At 41.8% G+C, this 12,149-nt stretch overlaps 1 long non-coding RNA gene across 1 annotated transcript; it reads right to left on the reverse strand.

Moving 5' to 3' along the window:
* Positions 1 to 1,400: 1,400 nt before the first annotated feature.
* Positions 1,401 to 4,775, reverse strand: LOC311307932. The gene is made up of 5 exons (XR_014630400.1): positions 4,647 to 4,775; positions 4,335 to 4,403; positions 3,746 to 4,171; positions 1,935 to 2,267; positions 1,401 to 1,707 (listed from the first exon to the last, which is right to left on the reverse strand). It is a non-coding gene; the product is annotated as an uncharacterized lncRNA (long non-coding RNA).
* Between the last annotated feature and the right edge of the window lie 7,374 nt (positions 4,776 to 12,149).

Here is a 12,149-nt window from a genome sequence, read left to right on the forward strand (position 1 = left end):
ATCCAACAACAGGATCTGTATTTATACCCTTGTCTGCGGTGGTTAGTCACTATTTCACATTCTGAATTGACCCACCACTCTATAACATTAAGCTTGTAGCATCCACGTTTGTACTTATATCTATGCCAAGCTAACCAGTTAGTATTATCCAATAAGGTTTATTCTAGCCTGAACATCAAACGCAGTCACTCTCCCCTCACCCCCCATTTTTGGAAAACTCCCCGGATCTGCACGATTCATATGAATGACCCAATTGACAAAAAAACGAAGCCGAAAGGCGACTAGTTTGCAGGTATGCCTCTGTGTTTACTTGCAACTTCTCCTCCTCCTCATGTTCTAAGTCGGTCAGAGGACAGCTCCTCCTCAGGATCGAAGTTGGTCAGAGGACAGCTCCTCCTCAAGATCTAAGTTAATCAGAGGACAGCTCCTCCTTGGGATCAACGTAAGTCAGAGGATGGACATCAACTTCTCTGTTATTCATTATCCGAGCCTGGGCTGTGTTGGATCTCCCCCTGGTGGTAGCGTCTGATGTGGTTCTTCAGGCTGACGTTGTGGTTGAAGCTCTTTGGGCAGAGCCGGCACTGGTAGGGCCTCTCCCCAGTGTGGACGCGCATGTGACACTTGAGCTGGGAGGCCTGAGCAAACAGACGACTGCACACCTGTGGGGGAGTGTTAATGATCAGTTCAAAGCATTTTTATAGTTTGAAAATAAAATAAGTTAAGCCATGTTGCTCTTAAGAAACATGAACACCTGCTCACCTGGCACCTGAAAGGTTTGTTAATGCTGTGGGATAACACATGCCTCCCCAGCAAGTTGTGAGTTGGAAAAACTTTATGGCATGTCGGACACTCAAATTTCTTTGGATGCTGCTTTTTGAGATGGTCATTTCGTTGAACTTCTCTAAGAAATGTCTGTGGGCATTCTGAGCACAGGTAGCGCTGCCCCCTAGGGTGGCCCTTCTGGTGGATTCGTTTTTCCTGCATTGTGTGATATGGCTGGAGACAGAATTTGCAAAGATAATTTGCTTTACCCTTACAAGTTGTACTTCTGTGGGCATCCAGGCAGGATTCAGACACAAAAAATCTGTCACAGTGAGGGCATTGAAACTTCTTCCGTGGATCGCACCGGTGAGTCTGACTCGAGTAGAGGACTCCACATTCCGGACAAAGTACCCGCTGACCTAACAGTTTAGTTGGAACTCTTCCGTGCTTCCCAAAATTCATCTCCTTGTTGACACCTCTTTTCTTCCTCTGTACCTCTTCCTCCTCCTCCCCCTCTCCCTCCTCCATTTCAGACTCGTCATTGTCCTCCTCCTCTTCCTCCATCTCCCACTCCTCCTCCTCATTATCATCATCCTCTTCTTCCTCCTCCTTCTCATCATCACCGTCCTCATATATGTTCAAATTCTCATCCCAGTCCCCCTCTTCCCGCTCCTCGCCCTCTTTCTCCTCCATGGCTGCTTCTTCCTCATCGTCTTTCTCCACCTCTTCCTTGCAGTCTCTACTCATCTCTAGTCCAATCATTTCACTCTCCTTCGCTGCCTCGTTACTTCCCTCCTCTCCTCCACCTTCAAGATCCTGCTCCTGGCTGGGGGCTGTGTTTGTCTCATTGTCAGTCACCTCTTCCTTCACCACAATCCTCAGAGCACCTGTCCATGCCTGGTCCTCTTCTCTCACCTCACAAGATAGAGACGCCAACTCCTTAGCCTGAGCAGGAGAGAAAACATGCATCAAAACTCTTGGCGATACAAAACTAGCTTTTCTCAAGCGGCATGGCAGCACAATGTAGCTAATCACAGCACAGATCCTGTTACATGGTACTGTCAACTATTTCTGTGCAATAATGAATAACATTGTAATGTCCACAAGCACAGTGGCAGACATTGTTATACGTCTGCTTTATAAAGAGATTAGGCCAAGAGATGAATACACACCTGAATGCTGTTCCCACTTTGGATGACTGTTTCATAGATCTTGCCTGGATGGCTGTCCCATGTGTTGAGATTATTACAGTTTTGGCATCTTTGAACCACCGTGAAGCACCTCCTATCCCCTTCTATATCGGTCACACAGTCTCCCCTACACTGGCCACATGTCCTGAACAACTGCAGCAGACAGTCCAGGTTCACTGTAACCTCCTGTAGAGCGAAGCTAGAAGGCCTTTTATCTTCAACACTTGAGGTTTTCTTAACTGGAGCTTTCCATTGAGTAAGATCGGTGGGCGGTCTGCCAATCACTGAAGCAGTTTGCTGAACTGTTGTCTCCATCTGTAAAAAATAAATAAAAAAATAAAAAAATAAAAAAATAAAAAAATAAAAAAATAAAAAAATAAATAAATAAATAAATAAATAAATAAATAAATAAATAAATAAATAAATAAATAAAGGAAAGAGAAAGAAAAAGTAGGTCATAGGTATTTGATTTTCAGAAGGGTTGCAGAATTCCAGCACAATCATGAAAACATTTCTATGGAGGTGTTCAGGACCCTTTTGGAAATAAGTGATATTTCTACATACTGATTAGTCCATTTTTTTCTTTAATATTTCGTCATCAAATCAGTCTTAGTCCCCCTTCCTTGTAGATTTAACAGTTTTGGCAGGGGAGGATTTTTTTCCCTTTGTAATAGGACAAAAGTTCTGAGCTTAAGCTCCCATGGAAATTGTTTCAGAGAAAATCAGAAAATATTTCCATCAATATTTCCATCCTTTGCAAAGGAAGTTAAGTTCAAGCCTGCAATTACAGTGGGCTCCAGAATTACTGGAAAACAGCCCCAAAACATCACTGACCCAACACCATATTTCACTGTGTATGAGGTGCCTCTCCTTGTTTGCATCTGTGTTGATGCCAAACATGCCGATGCTGTATCTGACACAAATGTTCAATTTTGGTGTCATCTGACCAGAGCACCTTCATCCAGCCATAATTTTAATGACATTTGGCAAATTCCGAGCGTTTCCTTCTGTGTGTTTTGGTGAGCAAAAACCCTGTGGTTGTGGAAGTGGTATCTGATGGTACAGTACTTTTTGAAACCTGGTTACCCAAGATACCACCAAGGTTTGCAATTCTTAATGATTCTTGTGGATTTTGTCGTTTCTCTCACCATCCTCCTCCCCAGTATCCTGGGGGGCAACATGCAGTTGCGTCCTGTACCCATGAGGTTTTCAACCCTTCCATATCTTTTGAATATTCTAATAATTGCCCTGACAGTGCTCAGTGGTATATTCAATCGTTTGTGGGTCTTCTTTAAGCCATAACCAGATTTATGAAGGTCTACGACCACTTGTTTGTTTTGAACTGCAGTGCTTTTGTTTTCTTCAAGGTGCTGGAGAACAAAGGGATAATGCTTGCGTGGTACCTCATTTTTATACCCTGGTGAAACAGGAAGTTCTGTAATGGCTCGATATACGTACTTCCTTAAGACTTAGATGAACTTAAGTGGAATTTAATACCTGGTCTATTTTTGGTAGATGCATTTACAATCATCTTTGAGGGTGTCATTAGTTGTGAAACCATGATTTGGATTAAATTGATTTTTAATTACATGTAAATGATTTTGGTTGGTTCCAATGGAACATTACTATAGTACAGTATTTATCACATTCTCATATTTAGAGTTTCTCTATAATTATACTGTTGTTTTTTTGTATTGTTTGTGCATTGCCCGTCAGGGATGCCAATAATTTTGGAGCCCACTGTAGCTACTATTAACTGAGAAATCTGTTATCCAAAAGGTAATTATTATTACCCCAGCTCCTCCTTCTTCGGTACATTGTTGTTGACACCGTGGCACTGCGACGGGAACAGACGTTTTCTTCAGGGAACTTCTCCAGCCTTTGTTTTTCTTCAGGGCAGGGTATTTAGCAGGGGTTTTAATCTCTCTCTTGTTTGCTCGATCATAATCATCATCCGAAAAATGATCGCCACATACTCGTAGGTCAGCTGTACGGAGCGTTTCTATTGGAGTGTCTACATCTTGTTGGAGAACAACAAGCCACAACTTCAGTGTCTCTGGGTCATCAAATGGAAGAGGATGAAAAGTGACCGTGCTCCACTCTTCAATTCGGTTACAGCAGGTTGGGACTGCACACAGGCCAACCACATCTTTCTGTCTGTTGCTTGAAACAGGTTGACTGTTCAGGATTATGGGCTGGGCAGAACTGGATTTTTCATCCTGCGTAAAAATAGAAGAAAAAACAAACGCCCATCATTAAAATGCAAACAGGTGGACAGAGAGAAAGTAGTAGAGACGTGAACATGGACGGGGAATGAGGAAGAAAGAGATAGAAGCAGAAAGACATACTCGGGTTAGAAATCAAGTACTGCACTTGACTTACCACAGATTGTCTATTGGGCTGTTGGTGAAGGACAATGTCACTCACCTTGCCAGCATTGGAGTTGTCATCCTGCATAAAAGAAAACATCTCTATAAAACACAAGCCAGTGTCTCCCATACCATTCAAAGGGGGGAGCTGTACTTGAAAATTAAAGGGGTAGTGTGCCATTTTGGACATTTAGCCCTATTTGTGGTCTGTCTACCATGAAAATGAAACAGAGACCATAATTTCACTGAAGGAGCACTTCCGCGATTAGCAACCCGCTTTGTTTACATCCATACGAAGAGCAACGCACCACAGCTCTTTTCTTACCGGATCGTTCAATGGAAATTTGTGAAAGCTCTGTGTCGTCCATTTCTTTTGCTTATTTTGACAACCTGGATATGCACCAGTGGAGGCTCGTCCATTGAGGCAGGGGAGGACAGTCCTCCTCAGTTTTTGGAGAGAAGAGGGGGATTAAAATATAAATATATTAATTTATTTATTCATAATTAATATTATATCAGTTTTGTTCATAAAGAAGGTTTTCCCTATGGATAAAAACCCATTATTGAAATTCTAAAGCTCCAACAGTGACATATATAACATGCAGCTGGAGGACCCATAGATATCTATGGAAGGGAGGCTAGCCTCCCTTAGGGCGGGTTCTTTTCTCTTAAATCAATGAAATATAATACATGCGAAAGTATTATGGGACATATTATACATCAAACTGTTCGTTTATTTGTCTTGATTCTAGCCATCTAAATATCCAAGCTGACATAAATACTTTTTGAGCAAGACGCGTCTGAACACGACAGTTCCACTGGCTGGCTATAGCCGGTAACGTTAACTACGAGGTGCACGTCAGGCTATGGCATAGGCAGGCGCGCAGATTGGCTGGAGGCGCAAACTGTCGGCAACTCGTCCAAAACATTTCTAGAGACTAGGTCGCAACACCGGATCGGAGAAATCCACAGCCTGGCTCCTGCTTGCGTGAGAATTGATCGCTTTGCGGTGCTTATTCCTCATCCAGTAATGGATGGGTGGATGGAAAACTTTCAACTGAATGTTCATATTGTTCTGATAATTGTAGGCTATAGCAACATAAGAGTGGCAGCTTTGACAGCAACCCAAATGAGCTAATCCCATAGTATAGCTGTACCATTGCTAGCTAGCCATGAGCGAACTGTTGGATACTGCATTTGCTGTGCAACGTATTCCATTGTCCAGTTGTCAAATCTATTTGCCAACAAACTGTTTGAGAGCCTGTGTCCCCTAATCAAAAACATTTTTCATACATCACCTAACCTCTCCAGCACCTCACCAATATCAATTCTGTTCTCTCTTTAGAAAAGAGTACAATCCATTACAACAACTATTGCTTAAATTGTTTTATTGTTGTTTTGTAATATTTTATCATGAATATGATAAATAAATGCTGCATGTAGTTAAAGAAAGTGTCCTCCTGTCCTCCTCAGTTTTTTGAGTCACCAGCTGCCACTGATATGCACACAACATTTTCTACGAATGTTTAGCAAGCTGGACCACTTTCTCTTTCACACGCCCGCTGGTGCTCGCACTTTGTTGACATATACCCCTTTTTCATCAATCCGAAACCGGTGCTGGTGCCAGTTCGGAGCTGGTTCACCTTGCAAACCTTCCGCTTCAAGCACAACAACACTATGATGGCAGACTACGGCTGTATTTCAAACCGTAGGGCTCATCCCTCTTCGCCCTACAGCCTCCAGAGTGTCTTCCCTTCATAGTGAGCACTGTGAAGGGCCTAGGAGGTAGGGTGTGAAAATAACGCTCGTTTGGAATGCCCTAGACCTACAGGTATGTTAAGAATTATGCAGATTTATAGCCTAATGCCAGTTACTGCCCGGCGGCAACCTCTACAGGTGGTCCAGTTAGAACGCAGGGAGACGGATGTCCGAACAGGAATATTTAATTTTCTTCAACCCACATCACATTTATCAATACTCTGTTTGTCTTACTATCAGTATTTGGTTCTGTTCGTGAAAAGGAAATAATCAACAATAAACTATTACAACTTGGAAACTAGTCTTCTTTCACATCTGTTCTAAATTATAATCCCACTCTACTATTAGAAATGTCAATAGACCTAAGCTAACAAGTGAATCCTTACACCGCTAATTAGCTACAGGGCAATTCCAGCGTTATGGATGTGACATCCGCACTCAAAATGACAACCAAAATGTCTCAGTAAAACTAAAGTTTTTAGAACATTTACATTTGTAATGCATATTCTCAGACCACACAATGGGGAGAACAGATGGTAAAAAAATAAAAATTCAAAAATATTTTTAAGTCTAAAAAAAATGACAAAAAGGCATGCGTTATGGATGTGACAAAAAAAGACGGTCGTTTTCTGGACACTACTTTTTTTTTAAACTCTGTGAACTTTTAAGTCTAATGCAGAAATGTTGATATCCACATGATGAAGGAGTCTTGGCTGAACATGAAAATAGCAGGATTTAAAATATTTAATAATTTATTTAGAATTGAATGAGGAATAAACAGCGTTATGGATGTGACGTTATGCCGTTATGGATGTGACGCATCTGAAATGCACATGGAAACACTTTGGGAAATCAACAATCAAACTATCACAGCACTTTTATTGACACCTAAAGTGACTCTAAATGTCAGTTTTGACATGAAGAAAACCATTTTAAATGGCTCTGAAGATTTTCAAGATGGCCGCCAAAATAGTAGGCTATTGAGGGGATTGTGTCTAAATGCATTGTTGTGCGTGGCGACGCACCAAAGATAGCAAATGTCCGGTTGTCACTCCCTCCGTCGGGTTGTTGACCTGCAGTTCTGTGTTGCTACCACAAGAGGCAGTGTGTTTTTGTGCATGGCTGTAAGCCAGCACACCTAGAATAGCGTTTGTCTGGTTATCCCTCCCTCCCTCCGGTCAATGTTGACCTGCATTTCTCTGTTGGCACCACAAGAGGCAGTAGTCCCAGCACACCAAAATAAAGAAGGACACCAAAATCAACCTGCCGATCTCCACTGCACAAGTAGAGTAGCGGTGAAAGCATAGGACTCCCACCCGGGAGACGGGGGTTCAAGGCCCTGGTGGGGATGACTTTATGGGACTATACCCCAAACCTCCACACGTTCATCTTTTCACTCCAATCTTTTTATCTCTTACCTTTGTCCAGAAACATAAGTTCAACCAATTGCAGCAAAATAGCTAACGTTACAGGAATCATCAGTGTAACTGCTTTAGCCACTGGCCGCTAGGGCTGTCGCGGTTACCACAATATTGCACGACCACGGTACTGTGAAACAAAACGCGCTACTCCTCAGACGACCGCATCAACCGCGGTTACTACAATTTTTCATTTTGTTCTTATGTTTCATGAGGCTTTTCCCATTAGAGCTGTCAAATAAATATCAGGTATGGACTTACTTTTTTCTCACTTAGCCTACCCTAAACAAACACACCATTCCGACAGGCCGTGTCTTCAGCATTACACGGAGTTGAGACAGATAATCGAAATTTGTTAATCAATTTCCAAAGCATTTATTTCCATTTATAAATCAATTTCCGAAGCATGTATTTACAATCAGGCCTAACACTTGTCAGTAGGCTGTGTAGATAAGTGACAAAATAAATGGGACACGCATATTGTTTTTTTGCCCAATAGACGCAATTTCGCTTCCAATCCATGTTGAGGTATTTATGATTCCGTGCGTAATAATTCTGAACAGATTTAGGTTCATAACGTATTTCAGAAGTCGGATTGTTAATTCCTTTTGTCAATTATGATTTTTATCACCAGTGAATCAAGGTTAGCCTACTATTTGAAATGTAAGGGTTTTCGCATGCCTTCTATGGCACCTGCAGGTAGGCCTACTACACTTTGCGAGTCCATTGCGAGAAGAAGGCTATATGGAAGAAGATCTAGCACGTAGCATAGTTCTGTCATCCAAACAACTCGGAATGAATGAGTTACTTATAAACAGCCAATTGAGAAAGAAAATGTCGGGTTTTAATTGGGCTCAGGCCCATAAATGTAAATAATAGTAATAAAAGCGCTTGGAGAGGAAGAGGCGCAAGAGGACCCACCTGCAGCAAAGAAGAGGAGGACACTTGGAGACATGCTGAAGTCACGCGCAACCACCCCCGTGCGCATTCCCAAGAGAGCTTGAGCAGACAAAGAACTCACACATTACCTGCAGGAGGAGCCCATCAACCCCAACGGGGATCGCCTGGTGGCACGAAAACAAAGCTAGATTTCCCCTGCTCTCTAAAGTCGCACGCAAGTATATGTGCATTTGTGCATGAGTTTTTAGTGCTGCCGGTAACATTGTTACCCCACTCCGATCCTCACTGAAACCACACAAAGTAAATATGTTGGTGTTCCTTCAGTGTAACAAGGACATGAAAACCCCTGTCAGTATAGCCAGTGCCTTCTCATGTAGGCCTACACTCTACCATACAAGTTAAGTTGTGCTTTAGAGAAGTCTTTCATTGTATTATTGTTAGGCTATTGTTTAATTATAGGCTAAATGGTTCGGATTTTCCTATTTTTTAGAGCCTACTTTAATTTACAGTTTATCTTGTCTTTCTTTGGTAACCATTTCATAAAAGAAGCATATTTGTTTTATAGCCTATTTATTTTGCTTTATTATTACATTTGTATTCTGTGTATTGCCTGTTTGTGTTATAGGGCACCATTGCATTCCTGTAATGAAATTCCGATTGACTGCTACAGTATTTATTTAATGTAGCCGATGTTTTTCATTTGATAAAAATGTATTGAAACAAATAAGAGGTAGGCCACAGTACACACTATAAAAATCTCATTTATAAAGCACAGGGGGGAAGAAAAAAAAATAGCGCAATAATACCGCATAAAAAGCCACCCTTTGAAAGCCACCCTTTTGTATCGCTGGGGAAATTTCTTCACCGCGACAGCCCTACTGACCGCTACAATTAATGTTATGGAAGCTGCTGCTAGTTGTTGCGATTTCATGAGCCAATTGGCTATCCTGCTCTTATTGTGCTGGATTAGCATTGGAAGCATGTGAACTGATGCGCGACAAGACCTATCTTAATTTATCAGACATTATTTCATGTCATTTCAATTCACAGCTATTTCAGTGGCATAACTAGCTTCTGTTCCGTTCGACCAGTCCTGAACAGAAACAAGCCAACCACGCACATAAGCCAGGCTGGACCTGGCCTGGTTTTAACAATGCAATGGACCTTATAATCGTAGCCATTAATCGTAGCCTTCATTTTGGTAAACGCGAGCTTCTCTAAATGCTTCATGGACATCGCGGTGGGAATTCTTAAATGTAACCTTTCTTCTAACAAATGCTTCATGATAGACAATGATCTCAAATTTGACATTCACTTGAAATAAATCATAATAATTTACTTAACTCATGTCGAGACTGCATGCCAGCCAGAATGTGTAATAAGCTATAACAGGACTGGCAATTTGGTTATTTGCGATTCTAACGGGAAAGCTGCGCTCAGCAATGTTGGGGTTTATGTCACGTCCATAACGGTCACATCCGTAATGCGGAAAATACACATTTAGAAAGAGATTAGAACAACTATATGATGCATATATGACATCAGTGAAAGTTAGCTTTGCACAGAAAGTTTGGGCAATATTGCATGTAAAATGTAATTTTTATAACGACTTTTGCTGAAAAACATTACGGACGTGACATTGGCTGTCCTGTAAAAGCGCGTCATCTTGACATGGCTCAACCGTTAAAGGGATGAACTCAAATGACCCAATATTATACATATTGCATAACAAGCCCCTTATCTCCACATGAGAGGCTGTGGAACCCGTGTGACTGGAAAAAATAGGCCCTTATGCCCTTTCAACAACTCATACAATTAGGTTAACTGAAAATGTTATTTTTTAATTACTCTGATACCTGTTGTAATGGGTGGAAATATGCAATTTCTTAAATGATCTGATCAGATGAATTCAGTACACCAAAATATAGACCTTGATGATATATTTTAAAGTGATTTTGTTATGTATAGTATAACTTTATTTTTTCATGATGAGGTTGACATTTACATGGAATTGCCCTACATCAATCGGTTAGCTACATCAGCTATCAAATAATAATACTGTTAGGTACTGTACTGAAGATTACAAGTTCGAATTGCCAACACTAAAACTATTTAGGGCATTACATGTACTTACTTTTTGCTGCACGCACAACTAACTTTAACGGACAAACGTAGTGCAACAAGGAATGACGTCTCGACTGCTGGACTACATGCAATCTACACATGAATGAATTCTGTGAGAATCTGTCCTAGCAATATTGAGGGCCTACCACTAGGTGGCCAAACAGCTGCCTTACTAAAAGTCCAAGTACTATGGGAAAATATGTCTGATTTATGTTTTGTACACCCTACAACATCATTTTCAGGGCTGTTGCATGTGTCAACAGCCTGTCACAAGCTATTGCTAACCATAACCATTGTTATACAACGGTGTAGATCCGGTTCATTGTCTCTATTGGTCAGGTTGCATTCCAACCGGGGCGATAACCACGATATCCCCATGCTAAAATGGAATGTTCGCACATCTTTTAATATCAATCCACCTCTTATTAGTAGGCGTGGCAGTGTCCAGATCAATGTTTACAAAGATGTGCTGTAGCATTGTAGTTGCCTGGCAACGTTCCCTTTTTCAGCGGAAGTATCCGCAAATGATTAACACTAAACATTAAAATGTGGCAATCGTTGTATAAAAGCATTATGGAACTCGAAGCCGTGGGATGTCACGGATATCGCCATGGCTAGCGGGGTGTAACGGCACTCCGCTGCGCGTCTTGTCTAAACACTCCCGCTAGCCGTGGCGATATCCGTGACATCCCACTGCTTCTCGTTCCATAATGCTTTATTCATGAATGAATCCTATCTTAACTGAAGCCAAGCTTCCGGAGTGGGAAAGTGATGTGTCCTGATCTCAAGCTATTATAAGCCCAAAACGGCGGGGTCATTGGAGAATTTCACGAAGTAAATGTGCATCACCTGTTTAAGCAGCTGAGTTTGACACATCTGTAGCCGATCGGCTATTGCTAGTTTTGCGTCCGATGTCCCATTCATATCTCAGCCAAACACAACTATGCTTGAACTTTTCCACTTGCCAGCTTGTGCTTTTCATTATTATCTTTGGGGAGTTGCTTGTGCACAGGAGGGATTCTTTATTGGGAAATAGCCGTTGGATTGTATTCAGACATAACGTAGGCTGGTACTGTCAAGGATCACAGCCGACTGATCCACCCTCCCTTCCCGCAACGGAGGGTTGTCAGCCGGGCTGGAGTTCTGTCTCTCATCGCTGACCAACAGCTACCAACTTGGGCTAATGCTAGTTAGCTAGCTACATCGTAAATTTGTTAAAACTTAATAATTACCACACATCTAATTAAAAAATACCGATTACTTTTCTTCTCAAATCGCAAGCCTGCTGTCGACAGCTAGATAACTATTGACTAAAATAACTTATTTTGTGTATACCATTATTTAGTAGTGCTATTATCGCGCGTGTAGCAAATGTCACAATGCCCCTGAAATAAGCGGCTCCGTTCCAGACCAGCAAAATACTAGGGCTGCAGTTCAACCAGTTTTCGGAGCCGCGAACCAGGTTCTTATCTGTCGAAACACGAAGAACTGGTTCACGATTCGGCACCGGCTCCGAACCGGCCCTCGAAATGGCTTGGTCGAAAAGGGGTATATGTCAATAGCACTGGTCACAACAGAAATGGGAGCTCAATAAATAATACAAACTATGTAGCAGTTTTCAGGCTAGG

Source organism: Borostomias antarcticus (assembly GCF_949987555.1).
Source record: "Borostomias antarcticus genome assembly, chromosome: 4".
In the NCBI taxonomy this organism is placed as follows: Eukaryota; Metazoa; Chordata; class Actinopteri; order Stomiiformes; family Stomiidae; genus Borostomias; species Borostomias antarcticus.